Raw genomic sequence first — 21866 nt, forward strand, 5'->3', positions numbered from 1 at the left:
AACAGGAGAATGGATCCTGTGTGTGAAGGGACAGGAGATAGGACCCGATAGTCATGAGAAAGAAAGGAAATCTTGAACTTAAAGAGATGAGGAGGTGGGAGAAACCTCCAGGAAGAGAAAGAGACCTGGTATAATGGAGGTACCCAGGAATCAATGGGGTGACCTAAGCTGTGAATTACATTGGTGATATGAAACATTAAGAGGCCAACTCCCATTGCCTGGAAAGACCAGCAATGGAGGGATAAAGACACAAATACACCCACAAAACCTTCTTCGCAAAATTTTTCAAGCCTAAAAGAAAATCTGAACCGCATTCTAGGGTCCATATTGTCCTTTGCTTTACTGATGGCTGGTAATTTTTGCTTAAATTAAGGATTTGAGAGATTATCATTTGAAGTAGGTATACAATATTTATACTGTTATATTCATGCTTTAGCTGGGCCAACTTTGTTGCCAATATCATTGCAAAAATTAAAATTGGAAAACAGAATATTTGAGTACACATTCAGTAATATATATAAAGTCTCCTTTCAAAGAATGTACAATAAGAAAATGTAATACAATATTCATTCACCTAAATGTCTGGAAGGAAAATATTGGACTTTGGGAAACAGAGAAAACCTAGGAACTTGAACTGTATGTCACAGGAATGGAACTGGGAGTGGAATTATTATCCAGAATAATCTCCTCCACCCCATGTTCCTAGATCTTTATACCCATGATAAGCCCCTGACCAACATTCTCTATTCCGAACATGTACGTACTAATGAAGCAAAGAGAAGTCTCCAGCATTAGAGATATATAGTATTTAATGGTTTCCAGTGTGTCACAAGAGACACTCTTGGAAAGGGAACCCTCAAATCTGGTCAATGTAAAGAAAGCTGTTCAACAGTTAGATCATGGCAGTTCTCAGTGACATCATCATTAGGTCCTCCCTGAAATATCTCTTGTATCCTGAAGAGCTCTAGCTTTTCTGTGATGTCACAAGTGTCATGGTGACAGCAACTGCCTCTTGGATATTCTTTGAGGACCTCTAGGGTTAACTCATTGACCTCTTATTCTGGCTAAACAGCCATTTATTAGGGAGATAAAAGAGAAGGAAGCTGGCCTTCTCTCTTTGTATAAAAAAAGGAAGAAATAAATGGTCCATGGGAAAGCTCAGTGAGTCTTGGGTAGGCGTTGAGTGTTGTATCTGAAGAGATAGCCTTGATCTGAGCCTTACACACATGGGAATCCAGAGCTGGGATTCTCTCATTATCATCTGGACTTCCCTGCTTGATATGGTTTCTGGAATTCAGAGAGTTTATATAATCATTTTCTTCATTCCAAAAGTCAGTTGTTGGGAAGGGCACAGTTGTTCTAGTGAGAGCTCATGGCTTTCACTCTTTTTGCCCTGAAGAAAAAGGTCCGAAGAAACAAAGGATAGACAAGTATTGTCTCCTCAGCTCAGTGTAAACGCCTCCATGCTTTGGATACCTATAGTGCAGTTTGTGTCTGACACTGATATTTGGGAGAGAAGAGCTTCTAGTTGAGACTTCATCATCTCAGTCTTTCCACTAGTATTACTCTGATTACCATTTCCTGATAGTTACCCTTTAGATTTCTGAGTCAATATGTGTAATTAGCTGACAGATGTCTTTTCTTTAATTTATTTCATTTTTTTTAATTTTTAGCAAATTTTATTGCTTTTTTTATTTGGATATTTCTATATTTGAATTTCAAATTTGATTTTCTTTCCCAGTTTCATGTCCATAAGACCCGTAACTAGTCCCCCTAACATTCTTCTATAAGCTACCTTAGTGAACCTTGATATTCCCTTGAACTGAGAGTTAAACCTAGGTTGGACCAGGAACTTCTCCTTCCATTGGTTCCCAACAAGGCCATCCACTGCTACATATGCAGTTGGACACATAGGTCTGTCCAAGTACAGTCTTTGAATATTGGTTTAGTACCAGAAAGCTCTGGTTCACTGGCATTGTTGTTCTTATGGAATTGAAATCCCCTTAAGCTCTTGTAATTCTTTCTCAAAATCTACCAACAAGAGATCCATTTTTGGTTCACTGGTTTGCCAGTAGCATTCTCTTCTGTATTTGACTTGCTCAAGCTGTGTCTCTCAGGAAAGATGTACATCCGGTTCCAACTATACATTTGGTGGCTCCTACAGCTATGAGGTTAGGTGGAATTTTCACATGGATTATGTACACCTAGGTCAAGAATGTAGAATCCACAAATGGCAATTCCAAACACCTCCCTCTTGTTCTTATGAACCTATTGAAGTTGAAGTTTCCCTGGACATCAAGCCATTCATCTCCCTGCACATCCTCCTGAATTTTATGTTTGTCCTGAAGTAACAACCATGGTAAAACCTCGAAAACCTTCACGTCTGGCCCTAGAGGAACAGGAAGTTAGATATTAAAGAACTGATGTCTAATGAGACTACTGAAACATATTCTATATTTCATGTTTTCCTTAGCTTTTCTGATGTCTCGAAATTTTTGGATAAACTAAGGATTTGGAAGTTCATCATTGGAAGTAGGTACATAATATTAACATTTTTATATTCAACCTTAGGTGGGACCCTTGGGTTGCCAAAATCATTGCAAAAAAACATGAAATTGGAAAACAGAATTTTTCACTTCACATTCAGGAATATATAAAGTCACCTATCAAGGAATGTACAATGAGAAACTGTAATGAAATATGAATTCAATTAAAGGATTGTAGGGAAAATGCTGGCCTTTGGGAAACAGAGATAACCTAGGATATTGAACTGTATGTCACAGTAATGGACCTGGTAATAAAATTATTATCCAGAGGAATCTCTTCCACTCCATGTTCCGAGATCTTTTCTACCCATGCAAAGCTCCTGATTATCTTTTCCTTTCAGAGCATGTAACCACTAAGGAAATAAAGAGAATTTTCTAGCTTTAAAGACATGTAGAATGAAAAGTTTTCCATTGTTTCACAGGAGACAAACCTTGCAAGGGCACCCTCGAATCTGGTCATTGAAAGGAAAACACTTTAGCAGGTAGGCCATGGCAATTCTCAGTGACATCACCATTAGGCCTATCTAAAAAAATCTGTTGTATCCTGGAGATCCCTAGTTTCTTCTGTGATGTAACAAGTGTTGTCCTGACAGAAGTTGCCTCTCCAGTAGTCCTTCAGTACCTCTAGGGTTTACTATTTGGCCTCTAATTCAGCATAAACAGCCTTTGGGAAGGAGAAAAAAGAGGATGAAGTGATCAAAGATGGGAAGAAGGAAGCTGGCCTTCTGCTTTGTTATAAAAAAAAAAGAAATATGTGGTCCATGGGAAATCTCAGTCATTTCTGGGTAGTGGTTGAGAAGGTTTGCTGAAAAGATAGTATTGATTGGAGCCTTCCAAATATGGTAATCAGGAGATGGGAGCCTCTCAGATGCATCTGGACTTCCCTGCTAGTTATGGTTCCTGGAAGTCGGAGAATTTATATCATTCATGTCTTTTTTCCAAAGCCAAGTGTTGGGAAGGGCACAGTTTTCTTTAAAGCTGATGGTTTTGGTCCTAAGGAAGAAGGGAAAGACAAGTATTGTGTCCTCAGCTCAGAGTAAATTACTCTGTGCTTTGGATTCCTAGAGTGCAGATTGTGTCTGACACTGATATCTGGGAGAGAAAATTGCTTCTATTTGAGATTTCACCATCTTCGTCTTTGAACTAGTATTACTCTGACTACCATTCCCTGACAGTGACCCTTTAGATTTCTGAGTCAAAGGGTGTAATTAATTGGCAGTTTTCTTTTCTTTTATTTCTTTCATTTTTTTCTTTTTTAGCAAAATATATAGCTTTTTTCAATTTGATATTCTATATTTACATTACAAATGTTATTCCTTTTCCAATTTCCTGTCTCTAAGATCCCTAACCAGTCCACCTCCCATTCTACTATAATCCCCTTACTACCCCTTTGCATTCCCATGAACTGTGAATCAAATATAGGGAGGACCAAGAGCTTCTACTTCTGTTGGTTCCCAAGAAGGCCATCTGGTACTAAATATGCAGTGGGAGCCATAGGTATGTCCATGTACATTCGTTGAATATTGGTCTAGTACTAGAAAGCTCTGGTTCATTGACATTGCTTTTCTTATGGGTTTGCAAACCCCTTTACCTCTTGTAATCCTTTCTCAAAAGTTATCAACAAGAGTTCCATTTACAAGTAACTGGTTTGCCACAAGCATTCACTTATGTAATTAACATATTCTAGCTGTGTTTCTCAGGAAATGTCTATATCCTCTTCCTGGCAGAATGCACTTCTTAACTTCAACAATCTTATCTTATTTTGGTGGCAGATCTATCTATCTGTCTATCTATCTATCTATCTATCTATCTATCTATCTATCTATCTATCATATATATATATATATTGGCTCCTATGTGAGGTTAGATGGAATTTACCATTGATTCTGCGCATCTAGAACAAGAATGTAGAATCTACAGATGCAAAGGTCCCTCCTGTCCTTATGAACTTATTGAAATTGAGGTTTCAGTTGAACTCAAAACATTTCTTTCTCTGCCCATCCACCTAAGTCTTATGTTTGGCCTGAAAAAAGAATCATTGTAAAATATCCAAAAACCTCAAGTGTGGCCATGGGAACACAAGAAGGAAGATATTGCAGAAATGATATCAAATGGGAATAGAGAAACGAATTGTATAGTACATGTTGTCTTTGATTTACTGATGTATGATAATTTTTGGATAAAATAAGAATTTGGAGTTTATCATTTGAAGTAGGTACAAAATATTTACACTGTTCTCTGCACTCTATACTTCGGCCCTCTTTTTTGCCAAAATCATTACAAAAATGCAATTGTAAAAGAGAATTTTTGAGTACACTTTCAGGAATGAATACAAAGTGCCCTATCTAGGAATGAAGAATTAGAAAATGAAATACAATATTCACTCAATTAAAGGTCTGTATGGAAAATAATGGCCTTTGGGAAACAGAGAAAAACTAGGAAATTGAACTGTATGTCACAGGAATGGACCAGGGAGCAAAATTATTATCAAGAAGAATCTCCTCCACTCCATCTTCCTAGATCTTTTCTACCCATGCCAAGTCCCGATTAATTTTGTACATTCAGACCATGTAAACACTAATGCAGCAAAGAGAAGTCTCTAGCGTTAGAGAGATGGAGTACAAAAGGTTTCCACTGTGTCATAGGAGACTCTCCTAGAAAGGGCACCGTCAAATCTGGTCAATGTAAGGAAATCTGTTTAGCAGGTAGTCCATGGCAGTTCTCAGTGACATCATCCTTAGTACCCCCGTAATATATCTCTTGTATCCTTGAGAGCCCTATCTTCTTCTGTGTTGTCACAAGTGTTGTCCTGACAGCAACTGCCTCTCAGATATTCATTCCATATATCTATGGTTTACTAATTGGCCTATAATTCAGTGTAAAGAGCCATTTGGGAGGGAGGACAAATAGGATGAAGATATCAGAGATGGGGAGAAGAAAGCTGACCTTCTGTCTTGGTACAAAAAAGGTCCTTGGGAAAGCTCTCTGAGTCCTTAGTAGGTGTTGAGTTGTTTCATGAAGAGATTGTCTTGATCTGAGCCGTCTACAAATGGGAATTAGGAGCTGGGGTCCTCTCAGAAGCATCTGGACTTCCTGCTCTTACAGTTCCTGGAAATCAGAGAGTTTATATCATTAATTTCTTTATCCCAAAACCCAAGTTTGGGAAGGTCACAGTTGTTTTCCTGACAGCTCATGGCTTTTATTCTTTTTGCCCAGAAGAAAAATGTCCTAAGGAAGAAGTGAAAGACAAGTACTATGTCCTCATCTCAGGGTAAACTCCTCCACGCTTTGGATTCCTATAGTTCAGTTTGTGTCTGACACTGATATCTGGGAGAGAGAAGTGCTTCTAGTCGACTCTTAATCATATCAGTCTTTTCACCATTATTATTCTGATTACCATTCCCTGACAGTTACTCATTATATTTCTGAATTAATAGGTGAGAATGGCTAGCAGTTTCTTTTTTCATTTCTTCCATTTTTTAGTAAATTTTTGCTTATTTTATTGGCTATTTCTATATTTACATTTCAAATGCTATTTTCTTTCCAAATTTCCTCTCCATAAGGTCGTAACTGGACCAACTCCCCTTCTTTTACAACCCTCCTTACTGCACCTTGACATTTCCTTGAACTGGGAACCAAACCTGAGAAGGACCAAGGGCTTCTACATCCATTGGTGCCCAAGGAATCCATCCTCTGCCACATATGCTGTTGGAGCCATAGGACTTTCCATGGACAGATTTTGAATATTGGTTTAGTGTCAGAAAGTTCTGGTTTGTTGGAATAGTTGTTTTTATGGGGTTGAAAGTCCCTTCAGCTCTTGTAATCCTTTCTAAATATCTACCAAGAAGAGACATGCTTTCTGTTCACCAGTTTACCACTAACATTCACTTCTGTATTTAACATGCTCTAACTATGACTCTCTGGAAAGATCTTTCTCCAGTTCTTGGCAGCATGCACCTCTTAGCTTCATCAATCTTATGTAATTTTGGTGTCTCCTACACCTATGAGGTTTGGTGGAATTTTAACATGGATTATGCACAACTGGGTCAAGAATGTAGAATCCACAAATGACAATGCCAAATAGATGCCATTCTCTACTTATGAAACTATTGAAGTTAAGTTTTCCCTGGACCTCAAGACATTCCTCTCACTGTCCATCCTCCTGAACCTTATGTTTGGCCTGAACAAAGAATCAGGTTAAAAAACCCTCAACCCTCATGTCAGAACCTTGGAAATAAGGAAGGGAGATATTAGAGAACTGATTACCTTTTGGGACTACAGAACCACATTCTAGAGTTGATATTGTCCTTTGCTTTACTGATGTTTGTGATTATTGGATAAAATAAGGATTTGGGAGTTTATCATTTGAAGTAGGTACACAATATTTACACTGTTATATTCACTTTATCATTGGGCCAAAATCATTGCAAAAAATGGAATTTTAAAACAGAATTTTTGAGTAAACATTCAGGAATATTTATAAAGTTCCCTATCAAGGAATGTACAATAAGAAATTGAAACACAATATTCATTCAATTAAAGGTCTGTAGGGAGAATACTGGCCTTTGGGAAACAGAGAAAACCTACGAAATTTTTATGTATTTCACAGGAATGAACCTGGGAAAAAATTATTATCTAGAAGAATCTCCTGCACTCCATTTTCTTAAATCGTTTATACACATGCCAAACCCATGGCTAACTTTCCCCATTCAAAGCATGTAACCACTAATGAAGAAAAGAGATTTCAACAGTTTTAGAATGATGGACTATGTAAAGGTTTCCACTGTGTCACAGGAGACGTACCTGGAAAGGGCACTCAAAATCTGGTCAATGTAGGGAAATCTGTTTAGCAGGTAGGACATGGCAGTTCACAGTGACATCATGATTTGGCCCTACTGCAAGTATCTCTTGTAACCTGGACTCCCTAGCTGCTTCTGTGACATCACAAGTGTTGTTGTGGCTGCAACTGCCTCTCTGATATTCTTGCAGTACCTCTAGGGTTTAATAATTGACCTCTAATTCACGGTAAACAGCCATATGGGAGGGAGAACAAAGAGGATAAAGATTTCAGTGATGTGGAGAAGGAAGCTGGCCTTCTATCTTTGTATAAAAAAAGGAAGATGTACATCATCCTTGGGATAGCTCAGAGTCCTTAGTAGGGATTGAGTGGGATCTCTGAAGAATTAGGCTTGATGTGAATCTTCCACATATGGGAATCAGGAGCTGGGAGCCTTTCAGAAGCATCTGGACTTACCTGTTCATATCATTCCTGGAAGTCAAAGAGTTTATATCATTATTTTTTTTAATTCCAAAGCCAAGTGATGGGCAGGGCACAGTTGTTTTGCTGAGATCTCATAGCCTTATTCTTTTTGTCAAGAAGAAAATGGTCCTAAGGAAGAATGGAAAGACAAGTATTGAGTCCTCGCCTCAGAGTAAATCCCACCATGCTCTGGATGCCTATAGTGCAGTTTTTGTCTGATACTGATATCTGGGAGAGAGAAGTGTTTCTAGTTGAGTCTTCATCATCTCAGTCTTTCCATTAGTATTACTCTGACTATCATTCCATGAAAATGACTTTTACATTTCTGAGTCAATAGCTGTGAATACTTCGCAGTGTTCTTTTCTTAAATTTCTTTATTTCTTTTTATTTTTTAGCAAATTTTATTCCTGTTTTAATTGGGTATTTCTATATTTACATTTGAAATGTTATTTCCTTTCCCTATTACCTGCACATATGATCCCTAACCGCCCTCACTCCTCTTTTTCTATAACTCCCCTACTGTCCGTTTTCAATTCACTGATTTGCCTCTAGAATTCACTTCTTTATTTGATATGCTCTAGCTGTGTCTCACAGGAAAGATCTCTATACAGTCCCTGGCACAATGCACTTCTTAGCTCCATCAATCTTATCTAGTTTTGGTGACTGATGTGTATATATTTTTGCCACATGTACGGCCTGCTCTGAATGGGATTTCCTCAGTCTCTGCTCGAAATTCATAGATATTATTGTGTCCACCTTTTGAAAAGGATTAAAGCATGCACATTTTGTGTATCATTTTATTGAGCTTCCAGTTGTCTGTGAACTGCATCTTTGGTAATTTTAGCTTTTGTGCCAATATCCACTTTTGGTGATTTCATAAAATGTGTGATTTCATACCATTTTGTGATTGGGTAACCTCAATCATTATGATATTTTCTAGATCATCCCATTTGTCTTTGGCTTTCTTGAGATAATTGGTTTTAAGAGTTGAGTAGTACACAATTGTTTAAATGTACTACATTTTCTGTATTCATTCCTCTGATGAATGCCATTACGGATTCTTATAGCTCTTGGGTATTATACATAAGGCAGCTCCCAGAAATGAACCCACACACCTATGGGCACTTTACTTTTGACAAAGGAGGCAAAACCATTCAATGGAAAAAAGAGCATTTTCAGGAAATGGTGCTGGTTCAACTGGAGGTCAGCATGTAGAAGAGTGCAAATCGTTCCATGCTTATCACCCTGTACAAAGCTTAAGTCCAAGTGGATTAAGGACCTCCAAATCAAACCAGATACAGTCAAACTAATAGAAGAAAAACTAGGCCAGCATCTCAAACACATGGGCACAGGAAAAAATTTCCTGAACAAAACACCAATGGTTTATGCTCTAAGATCAAGAATTGACAAATGGGGTCTCATAAAACTGCAAAGCTTCTGGAAGGGAAAGGACACTGTGGTTAGGATAAAACGGCAACCAAGAGATTGGGAAAAGATATTTACCAATCCAACAACAGATAGAGGGCTTATATTCAAAAGATGCAAAAAACCCAAGAAGTTAGACAAATAACCCTATTAAAAAATGGGGTTCAGAACTAAACAAAGAATTCACAGCTGAGGAATGCGGAATGGCTGAGAAACACCTAAAGAAATGTTCAACATCTTAAGTCATAAGGGAAATGCAAATCAAAACAACCCTGAGATTTCACCTCACACCAGTGAGAATAGCTAAGATCAAAAACTCAGGTAAAAATGAATGCTGGCGAGGATGTGGAGAAAGAGGAACACTCCTCCACTATTGGTGGGAGTGAAAACTGGTACAACCGTTCTGGAAATCAGTCTGGAGATTCCTAGGAAAATTTCACATTGAACTACCTGAGGATCCAGCTGTACCACTCTTCGGCATATACCCAAAAGATGCCCCAACATATAAAAAAGACACATGCTCCACTATGTTCATCACCCCCTTATTTATAATAGCCAGAAGCTGGAGAGAACCCAGATGCCCTTCAACAGAGGAATGGATACAGAAAATGTGGTACATTTACTCAATTGAGTATTACTCAGATGTCAAAAACAATGCCTTTATGAAATTCATAGACAAATGGTTGGAGCTTGAAAACATCATCCTGAGTGAGGTAACCCAATCACATAAAAACACACATGGCATGCACATGATAAGTGGCTATTAGCACAACTGCTTGAATTACCCTAGATGCATAGAACACATGAAACGCAAGATGGATGATCAAAATGCGAATGCTACACTCCTTCTTTAAAAGGTGAATAAGAATACCCTTGGCAGGGAATAGAGAGGAAAAGATTAAAACAGACACAGAAGGAACACCCATTCAGAGCCTGCCCTACATGTGGCCCTTACGTATATAGCTACCCAATTATACAAGATGGATGAAGCAAAGAAGTGCAGGCCGACAGGAGGCGGATGCAGATCTCTCCTGAGATACACAGCCAGAATACAGCAAATACAGAGTCTAAGGCCAGTAGCAAACCACTGAACTGATAACAGGACCCCCGTTGAAGGAATCAGAAAAAGAACTGGAAAGCTTGAAGGGGCTCAACATCTCATATGAACAAAAATGCCAACCAAGCTGAGCTTCCAGGGACTAAGCCACTACCTAAAGACTATACATGGACTGACCCTGGACTCTCATTTCATAGCTAGCATTGAATATCCTAGTAAGATCACCAGTGTAAAGGGAAGTCCTGGGTCCTGCTAAGACTGAACCCCCAGTGAATATGATTGTTGTGGGGAGGGCGGCAATGGGGTGAGGATGGAGAGTGGAACACCCATATAGAAGGGGAGGGGAGGAGTTAGGTGAATGTTGGCCCGGAAACCAGGAAAGGGAATAACACTGGAATGTAAATAAGAAATACTCAAGTTAATAAAAAAAAAAGAAAAGAAAAGAAATGGCATGCTAAAAAAAAGAAGTTAAAAACATATATGATATTTTTAAAAAGGCATTTTTTTTCCATCCACTCTATGTTGGGAAGCAGAATAAGCAGGTTTTTCTTTGTTTTTATTTTGATAACTGTCACTGAATCTCCTTTGTCAAATAAATAAGTTTATTTTTCTTCTGCTTGCATCCTGTCTGACCTTCCGATTGCTTTTAGCAACAGACCTCAGAACAGATGAAGCTAACGGGGGTAGAGACATTACAGTTGTTGTCCTGCTTTGTACCCGAGGCTGTCAGAAAGTGTTCAGTAGTTTAAGGTGCTAAGTCCTGGAATGGCTTGTTGTATAACATATAGCTTTAAGTCTTGTTAGGATAAAAGTCTTCAAGAGCTTGGTAGGACTTACTTCTAAAGTATATACTAATAAGTATTAATAAAAATAGTAAAAATAGCAATAAACAATAATAAGAATAGGTGACTGGGATTTTTAATGAAAGGAATAATGGCAATTTTATTGACCAAACTTTTAAGATAGAAAAGGTTTCTTAAACATTCTGCAGAGGAAGACAAAATTCTCAAAGGAGCATGCTGAATGTGGTAGTTTAATATCTTTTCCTAGCAAGAATTCATAGGCAAATAAAAGCTAAGGAAAGAACTGTTGAGTGTGATTTTATGCAGAAAAGGAGTAAACCTGCATGTTTTTCACATGGAAGGATGGGCTGTGTCATATACCATCATTGCTTATACATGGGAAGTATAGTCTCAGCTTTCAAATGTAGTTGTGTGACTTGATATGGATGGTAAATGCTGAAGGATGTGATAGGTTGTTGAGTCCAGGACAATGATGTAAGGGATAACACAGGGGTCATGCATTTTTTTTCCTTCTTGTCTCACTCTTCTGTTGTTACAATTGCCATGAATGATCTCATAATTCAGGGGACTGGAGTGAACAAAATGATTTTGAGGAGCATGGGAGCAGATTCTTCAAAGATCATGTAGAATATGAAAGCTGAATGCTGATATCTAATGCTATTAGATTTGTGAATTTGCTTCTTTGTTGTCATTGTAGACAACATAAACAATGTGGATGTACCAAAAGTGAAATAATAATGGAACGTTTATATGTTAATATTATGAATATTTCGTATCATTTATTTTCTCCCCCTCCATCACTTTTTACAATAAACTAAATGTACTCAAAAAAAAAAAAAAAAAAAAAAAGAAGGCCATAAGCGGTAAGCAGAAGAGTAAATCTGAATAATAATAAAGTCTGTTAAAACAAACATGAAAAGGGCTAGAAGCGAGCAAGCAACCCATGGAGAAAGACCAATATACCTCTTGAAAATAAAGTGAACATTGGAAAATAAGTTCTGTAATTGGAAGTAAAAGGTACAGCAAGTCCTACAGTTAGGACAGTGATGGCACCCAGGCTACTGTACTCCAAGAATCTATAGTAAAACTTAAAATTGTGACAAAGCAATTGATTTCATAATGGTCACTGGATCTACATATTCAGTCTTCAATAATGTACTGTGACAATTACCTGATCAAAAGGTACCATTCACGGTAGCAAAAGGAAAACTCCCTTAATGTCTCTGAAGCAGCAAACATGCCATTGACATAGGCAAGGGGATAATAACTCACCTGTTATTAATCATGTCTCATTGCCCCCCTTCTTCCTGTTTCCTTCTGGCAAGAGGCCTCTTGCATAAACAGAAAGCAACCATCATCTTTTTGAAAAATTAGACACAGTTCGACTTACATATACTAACAAAGTTAACCTTTTTTCTGTTTACCAAAAGAATATCTTCTTTGTGAAAGTCCTGAAACGTATTAAAAAGATAGTTGGACTAAAACTCACACTTGTAGTTTCAGATTAGTAGTGAAGAATCCTAGGTATATTGGGAGAATCTATCTTCCCATACCTGTCCCTAAAACATAATCCCATAATTATTCAACTAACCAGATCATTTGTGCATATGTAGATTAAATAATGCACACTCTGGAAGCAAAGGGAGAGATACAGTCTATATTACCAACTGAAAGAGATGGGCATCCTGATATCCTCACAGTCTCACTGGAGTTGTTGTCATTACTTGAGAAGAAACTGGGCTATTTATCATATGAACTATCCAAGATATGAGGGACTGGCAATAGAGGGTAGAGACTACCAACCCCATAGTTCCGATCTCATATACACTCAGAAGTCTGAATCTCCAGTAAAGTATGTAGATTTTCTTGTTCTTGGAAGATGTATTCTTCAGGTGCTTTTTGCAAAGGAGATAAAATTAACATTTGAATGACCATTTCAGAATGAGTTAAAGTGGGCAAATACCTTAGACCCTATTCTTTCATGGATTTCAAAATTCTTCAGTCCTGTCTGTTGATGGCCTCAGAAGTTTCACCCTTACAACAGAGAGATAACCTCCTCCTCTCTCCTGAAGCTCAATATAATTGAACAAGGGACACTGAGGCACTGGTCCAAGAGTTATAATCACTTAGCTAGCAAGGGTGAGCTAGGAATGTTCACATTTCTATATTAGGAGGACAACAATATTGGCAAAAATCTGGGGGAGGCAAAAGGAACCTGTATCATAGAATGGTTGATGTAATCCCACTGTTCTCAACTCCGGAGGTACTAGACAGATTTGAGAGATTATTTGTGTGTGTGGGTATTGCTCTGCCTGGATACCAGGGTTTTGGAGAAACAGCAAATCCTAGATACCCCAGAACACATGGGGATACTAGAACCTAATCTGCGTGGAGACAGATGGTATGGAGTTTGATACTTGATAGTTCATTGTGGTTTAACTCCTAGAATTTCAAGGTTCCTCAGAATGTTTCCATCTTTTTTTTTTTTCACGAAACACATGAAAAGACACTGCATGAAGGATTTACATGAACATTTTAGGGCCGTGAAAACACCATGTGTGCATCTCTCTAAACAACTGGACCTTGTAGCCTCAGGAATGATCACTTGTCTAAAGGCTATATTAGCTGCCCCTCTTCTGTGAAAGAAGCAAGGTAGTTAATTCTGTGTCAGCATTTTATACTCCTATCAGACAAGAGAGTTGAAGTCTTTCTACAAGGAACACCACAATCTGGCTTCTATTATTTTTCTCATCTATATTAACTTGATTATTTCTTATTTACATTTCGATTGCTATTCCCCTTCCTGGTTTCCGGGCTAACATCCCCCAACCCCTCCCCCTCCCTTTCTATATTTGTGTTCCCCTTGCCAACCTACCCCCAATTACCACCCTCCCCCAACAATAACATTCACTGGGGGTTCAGTCTTGGCAGGATCAAGGGCTTTCCCTTCCACTGGTGCTCTTACTAGGCTATTCATTGTCCCTATGAGTTTGAAGCCAGGGTCAGTCCAAGTATAGTCTTTAGGTATTGGCTTAGTCCCTGGGAGCTCTAGTTGTTTGGCATTGTTGTTCATATGGGGTCTTGAGCCCATTCCAGCTCTTTCAGTGCTTTCTCTGATTCCTTCAACTGGGGCCCCGTTTTCAGTTCAGTGGTTTGCTGCTGGCAGTCACCTATGCATTTCCTGTATTCTGGCTGTGTCTCTCAGGAGAGATCTATATCCAGTTCCTGTCAGCCTGCACTTCTTTGCTGCTTCATCCATCTTATCTAGTTTGGTGGCTGTATATATATGGGCCACATGTGGGGCAGGCACTGAATGGGTGTTCCTTCTGCCCCTGTTTTAAAATTTGCCTCCCTATTTTCTCCCAAGTGTATTCATGAGACCCTGGCTTCTGTATGTCCCTGTTGCACACTTACAGATACTATTCCTGCACCATCCTGGAGTGTAGTTAAGAAGACCCACTTGACATAAATCCTGTTACCCTGTTGTGTGGTGTAGACCCACAGATGCTCATCACTGACTGTCCAAGGTAACAACAATGGTCCAATTTATCTAGACAGACCTAATGGATTACTGCACAACCCCATCCCAAGAAAGACACTAATGCAATAGTCAGCACAGTTGGTAGTATTTTCATTAAACATTGAGCAAGGTATCGAGTAGCTTCAATAGTTACTGTTATTGAAATTATTTCACGGAAGCCTTAGGGCCAGGTACCTAGGCCCAGAGAAGAGAACTGATTTATCACTCTGACTCAGGATGTCAAATAAGGAAAGGGGAAACCTGTCATCTTGTACATCCACAGACATTATGCTTTGGATACTCCACATGTCTTTTTTATAATACAGAGACAAAATTGTCCTTTTTGCTGAGTAAAGGACATTAAGAATTTAGAGAAGGTCTTGGCTCTCCAAGAGAATATTTGGATTCCCCTATGATCTGCTAGGCTTATTACTATGGACATCAAAGAGATGTCTGCCTTGTGACTAAAGGTAACAAGATCACTGACCTGGATTCCCAACAAGTGTCCCTAAAACCCATGATCATACTGACCTGCTACCTGAGACTTCACAGTATAAATAAGATGTGAGCATGCAAAAGAATCAAATGGATACCTTGAATCACAGGTTGGTAGTGAACAGGAGAAGGAAAGATCATTCTTTCAGAAACAATTGGCAGTTTTCTGGTAATTCAGCTTGACCAGGCTACCTGTCTTGGGTCCACAGAACTCTATGAATTGCCAGTAACAATGTATATTATAACTACCTACATTGAACGGCATGGCAGGATATGTCTAAGACAGACGTCAGGTTTATATTGTACATTAAATAATCTAGAACATTACAAAATTAATGTATATCATACATTAATATATATTCCCCTATCATATAAAAATGTAATTTAAATTAATGAATTAAGACATAAAACCCAACTTTAACTTCATTGCATATTAACATGAATATTCTCAAATACATTAAAATAATGATTTATGGACATATTTGTGTTATCAGACATACACCATAAAAGTCATAAACCTTTCTCTTCAATAATACTATTACCTACCCCAATTGGTTTCTATTTCTATCATTCTCTGCAAAATCAACAACCTGCCCACTAGTCCCCCTCTTCTCGCTCCGGGCCCATACAACATGGGGGTGAATAACGTGAAACTTTACCAGGCATCTGGTTCTTAATTCAGGGCCATTTACTGCTTTATCATCCATACATTCCCCTGAATAAGACATCTCTATGGTAACGGGTCTAATTAATGAATGATCATCACAACTGCGATGTCATACATTTAGTATTTTTTTTTTTTCGGCTGCCTTCAGTCAACATACCTGCTCAAGATGTTTTGCAGGTAGGCCATGGCAGGTCTCAGTGACATCATCATTAGGACCTCCTGGAAAAATCTCTTGTATCCTGGAGGGCTCTAGCTTCTTCTGTGATGTTACAGGTGTTGTCGTGAAAGCAACTGCCTCTCAGATATTCATTCATTACCTCTAGGGTTTACTAAATGGCCTTTGATTCAGAGCAAACAGCCATTTGGGAGGGAGAAGAAAGAGGATGAAGATATCAGAGATGGGGAGAAGAAGCTGGCCTTCTGCATTGGTATAAAAAAAAATGAAGAAATATCTTGTCCATGGTAAAGCTCAGTGAATCTTGTGTAGGGTTTAGTTGGTTTGATGAAAAGATAACATTGATCAGAGCCTTCCTCATATGGGAATCAGGAGCTGGGAGCCTCTCAGCAGCTGGACTTCCCTGCTGGTTATGGTTCCTGGATGTCAGAGAGTTTATAACATTAACTTGTTTATCCCAAATCTGAGTGTTGGGAAGGGTACAATAGTTTTCTTGAGAACTCATGGCTTTTGTTCTTTTTGCCCAGAAGAAAATGTCCTAAGGAATAATGGAAATATAAGCATTGTGTCCTAAGCTCGGTATAAAGTGCTCCATGCTTTGGATTCCTATAGTGCAGTTTGTGTCTGACACTGATATCTGGGAGAGAGAAGTGCTTCTAGTTGAGACTTCACCATCTCAGTCTTTCACTAGTATTACTCTACTACCCTTCCCTGACAGTGATCCTCTAGATTTCCGAGTTAATGGATGTGATTATCTGGCAGTTCTCTTTTCTTCAATTTCTTCCATTTTTTTTATTTTTTAGCAAATTTTATTGCTTTTTTAACTGGATGTTTCTATATTTACATTTAAAATGTTTTTTTTCCTTTCCCAGTTTCCTGCCCATAAGATCCCTACCCTTTCCCTTCCCCTAATCCCCCTTAAGTCCTTCCTTTAATCCCCCTTAAGTCCACTTGGCATGCCCTTGAACTAGGAGAGAATCCTAGGGAGGACCAAGGGCTTATCCTTCCATTGGTGCACAACAAGGCCATCCTCAGCCACATATGCAGTTGTAACCATAGGTCTGTCAATGCACATTCTTTGAATATTGGTCTAGTACCAGAAAGATCTAGTTTTTTGGCATTGTTGTTTTCATGGTGTTGAAAGCACCTTCAGCTCTTGTAATCCTTTTTCAAAATCTTCCAACAAGGGGTCTGTTTTCAGTACACTGTTTGCCACTAGCATTCTTGTATATAGTTGACCGGCTCTAGATATGTCTTTCAGGAAATATCTACATCTGGTTCCTGGCAGAATGCACTTCTTAGCTTCATCAATCTTCTCTAGTTTTGGTGGCATATATATATATATATATATATATATATATACATACACACAAACACACTTTTGGTTTCTCCTACAACTATGAGGGTAGGTGGAATGTTAACATGGATTCTGCATAACTTTGTCAAGAATGTAGAATCCACAAATGACAATGCCAAATAGACTACCTCCTGTTCTTATGAACCTATTGAACTTGAGGTTTCTCTGGACCTCAAGCCATTCCTCTCCCTGTACATCCTCCTGAATCTTATGTTTGGCCTGAAGCAGGATCATGGTAGAACATCAAAAACCCTCAAGTCTGGCCATGGGAACACAGGAAGATACATTTTTGAGAACTGATATCTAATGGGACTACAGAACCACATTCTGTAGTCCATGTTGTCCTTTGCTTTACTGATGTCTGAAAAATTTTGGATAAAATGAGGATTTGGGAGTTTATCATTTGAAGTAGATACACAATTTTAAACTTATATTCAATCTAAAGCTGGGCCTTCTTTGAAGCCAAAATCATTGCAAAAAATTGAACTGGAAAACAGAATTTTTGAATACACATTCAGGAATATATGTAAAGTCCACTATCAAGGAATGTACAGTAAGAAAATGTAATACAATATTCTTTCAATTAAAGGTCTGTTGGGAGAATACTGCCCTTTGAGAAACAGAAAACCCCTAGGAAATTGAATTGTCTTTCACAGGAATGGTCCAGTGAATAAAATTATTATCCAGAAGATTCTCCTCCACTCCAAGTTCCTAGTTCTTTTCTACCCATGCCAAGCCCCTAACTAATTTTCACCATTCAGTGCATGTAACCACTAATGATGCAAAGAGAGGTCTCTTTCTTTATGGAGATGGAGTATGTAAAGATTTCCACTGTTTCAAAAGACACACTCCTGGAAAAGACACCCTCTAATCTTGGCAATGTAAGGAAAGCTGCTCAGCAGTAGGCCATGGCAATTCTCAGTTACATCATAATTAGGCCATCCCTGAAAAATCACTTGTGTCCTGGAGAGCCCTACCTTCTCCTGTGATGTCACAAGTTTTGTTGTGTCTGCAAATACCTCTCAGATATTCTTTCAATACCTATAGGGTTAACTAATTGGCCTCTAGTTCAGAGCAAACAGCAATTTGGGAATGAGAACAAAGAGGGTGAAGAGCTCAGCGATGGGGAGAACAAAGATGGCCTTCTGTCTTGGTAGAAAAAAAATGAAGAAATATGTCGACCCTGGAAAATTTCTCTGAGTCTTTGGTAGGAGTTGAGTAGGTAAGTTGAAGAGATAGAATTGATCTGAGCCTTCCACATATGGGATCAGGTGTTCAGACTCGGTCAGAAGAATCTGGACTTCCCTGCTTCTAGTGATTCCTGTAAGTCAGGGAGTTTATATCATTAATATCTTTATAACAAAAGCCATTTGTTGGGAAGGGGGCTGACCTTTTCCTTAGAGCTCATGGCTTTTATTTTTTTGCCCAAAAGAAAAAAGTCCTAAGGAAGAAGTGAAAGACAAGTATTATGTCCTTATCTCAGAATAAACTCCTCGATTATTTGGATAACCTTAGTTCAGTTTGTGTCTGATACTGGTATTTGGGAGTGAGACATGTTTCTAGTTCATCATATCAGTCTTTTCAATAATATTTCTCTGACTCCTGATCGTGACCCCTTAGATTTCTCAGTCAATATGTGTTTAAATGGCAGTTTTTTTATCTTTAACTTATTTATTTTTTTTTATTTTTTAGCATTTTTTTGCTTTATTAATTTGATTTGTCCATATTTACATTTCAAATATTTTTGCCTTTCCCTGTTTCCTGCCCATAAGATCCCTAACCGGTCCCCCTACCTTTTTTGTATAATCACTCTTACTGCATTTTGACATTCCCTTGAATTGGTAATAAAACCTCATTTAGACCAAGGGCATCTCCTTCCATTGGGGCCGAACAAAACCAGTCTCTGCTACATATGCAGTTCGAGACATAGGGCTATCCATGTACAATCTTTCAATATCCATATAGTACCAGAAAACTCTGTTTCGTTGGCATTGATTTTCTTTATTTTTTTTTGTTTGTTTGTTTGTTTGTTTTGTGGTATTTATTTCCCTACTTTTCTTTCTTTTTTTTTATTAACTTGAGTATTTCTTATATACATTTCAAGTGTTATTCCCTTTCCCGGTTTCCGGGCAAAAGTCCCCCTCCCCCCTCCCCTTCCTTATGGGTGCCCCCCTCCCTACCCTCCCCCCTTTGCCGCCCTCCTCCCATAGTCTAGTTCACTGGGGGTTCAGTCTTAGCAGGACCCAGGGCTTCCCCTTCCACTGGTGCTCTTACTAGGATATTCATTGCTACCTACGGGGTCAGAGTCTAGGGTCAGTCCATGTATAGTATTTAGGTAGTGCCTTAGTCCCTGGAAGATCTGGTTGCTTGACATTGTTGTACTTTTGGGGTCTCGAGCCCCTTCAAGCTCTTCCAGTTCTTTCTCTGATTCCTTCAATGGAGGACCTATTCTCAGTTCAGTGGTTTGCTGCTGGCATTCGCCTCTGTATTTGCTGTATTCTGGCTGTGTCTCTCAGGAGCGATCTACATCCGGCTCCTGTTGGTCTGCACTTCTTTGCTTCATCCATCTTGTCCAATTGGGTGGCTGTATATGTATGGGCCACATGTGGGGCAGGCTCTGAATGGGTATTCCTTCTGTGTCTGTTTTAATCTTTGCCTCTCCCTTCCCTTCCAAGGGTATTCTTTTTCCTCATTTAAAGAAGGAGTGAAGCATTCACATTTTGATCATCCGTCTTGAGTTTGGTTTGTTCTAGGGATCTAGGGTAATTCAAGCATTTGGGCTAATAGCCACTTATCAATGAGTGCATACCATGTACGTCTATCTGTATTGGGTTAGCTCACTCAGGATGATATTTTCCAGTTCCAACCATTTGCCTACGAATTTCATAAACTCGTTGATTTTGATAGCTGAGTAATATTCAATTGTGTAGATGTACCACATTTTCTGTATCCATTCCTCTGTTGAAGGGCATCTGGGTTCTTTCCATTTTCTGGCTATTATAAATAAGGCTGCAATGAACATAGTGGAGCACGTGTCTCTTTTATATGTTGAGGCATCTTTTGGGTATATGCCCAAGAGTGGTATAGCTGGATCCTCAGGCAGTTCAATGTCCAATTTTCTGAGGAACCTCCAGACTGATTTCCAGAATGGTTTTATCAGTCTGCAATCCCACCAAAAATGGAGGAGTGTTCCTCTTTCTCCACATCCTCGCCAGCATCTGCTGTCACCTGAGTTTTTGATCTTAGCCATTCTCACTGGTGTGAGGTGAAATCTCAGGGTTGTTTTGATTTGCATTTCCCTTATGACTAAAGATGTTGAACATTTCTTTAGGTGTTTCTCAGCCATTCGGCATTCCTCAGCTGTGAATTCTTTGTTTAGCTCTGAACCCCATTTTTTAGTAGGGTTATTTGTTTCCCTGCGGTCTAACTTCTTGAATTCTTTGTATATATTGGATATAAGGACTCTATCTGTTGTAGGATTGGTAAAGATCTTTTCCCAATCTGTTGGTTGCCGTTTTGTCCTAACCACAGTGTCCTTTGCCTTACAGAAGCTTTGCCGTTTTATTAGATCCTATTTGTCGATTCTTGATCTTAGAGCATAAGCCATTGGTGTTTTGTTCAGGAAATTGTTTCCAGTGCTCATGTGTTCCAGATGCTTCCCTATTTTTTCTTCTATTAGTTTGAGTGTGTCTGGTTTGATGTGGAGGTCCTTCATCCACTTGGACTTAAGCTTTGTACAGGGTGATAAGGATGGTTCGATCTGCATTCTTCTACATGTTGCTCTCCAGTTGAACCAGCACCATTTGCTGAAAATGCTATCTTTTTTCCATTGGATGGTTTTGGCTCCTTTGTCAAAAATCAAGTGACCATAGGTGTGTGGGTTCATTTCTGGGTCTTCAATTCTATTCCATTGGCCTATCTGTCTGTCTCTGTACCAATACCATGCAGTTTTTATCACTATTGCTCTGTAATACTGCTTGAGTTCAGGGATAGTGATTCCCCCTGAAGTCCTTTTATTGTTGAGAATAGCTTTAGCTATCCTGGGTTTTTTGTTATTCCAGATGAATTTGCAAATTGTTCTGTCTAAGTCTTTAAAGAATTGGATTGGTATTTTGATGGGGATTGCATTGAATCTGTAGATTGCTTTTGGTAAAATGGCCATTTTTACTAAATTAATCCTGCCAATCCATGAGCATGGGAGATCTTTCCATCTTCTGAGGTCTTCTTCAATTTCTTTCCTCAGTGTCTTGAAGTTCTTATTGTACAGATCTTTTACTTGCTTGGTTAAAGTCACACCGAGGTACTTTATATTATTTGGGTCTATTATGAAGGGTGTCATTTCCCTAATTACTTTCTCGGCTTGTTTCTCTTTTGTATAGAAGAAGGCAACTGATTTATTTGAGTTAATTTTATAACCAGCCACTTTGCTGAAGTTGTTTATCAGCTTTAGTAGTTCTCTGGTGGAACTTTTGGGATCACTTAAATATACTATCATGTCATCTGCAAATAGTGATATTTTGACCTCTTCTTTTCCGATCTGTATCCCCTTGATCTCCTTTTG

This window comes from Rattus norvegicus, chromosome Y (genome assembly GCF_021556685.1).
Source record: "Rattus norvegicus strain SHRSP/BbbUtx chromosome Y, alternate assembly SHRSP_T2T, whole genome shotgun sequence".
Lineage (NCBI taxonomy): Eukaryota > Metazoa > Chordata > Mammalia > Rodentia > Muridae > Rattus > Rattus norvegicus.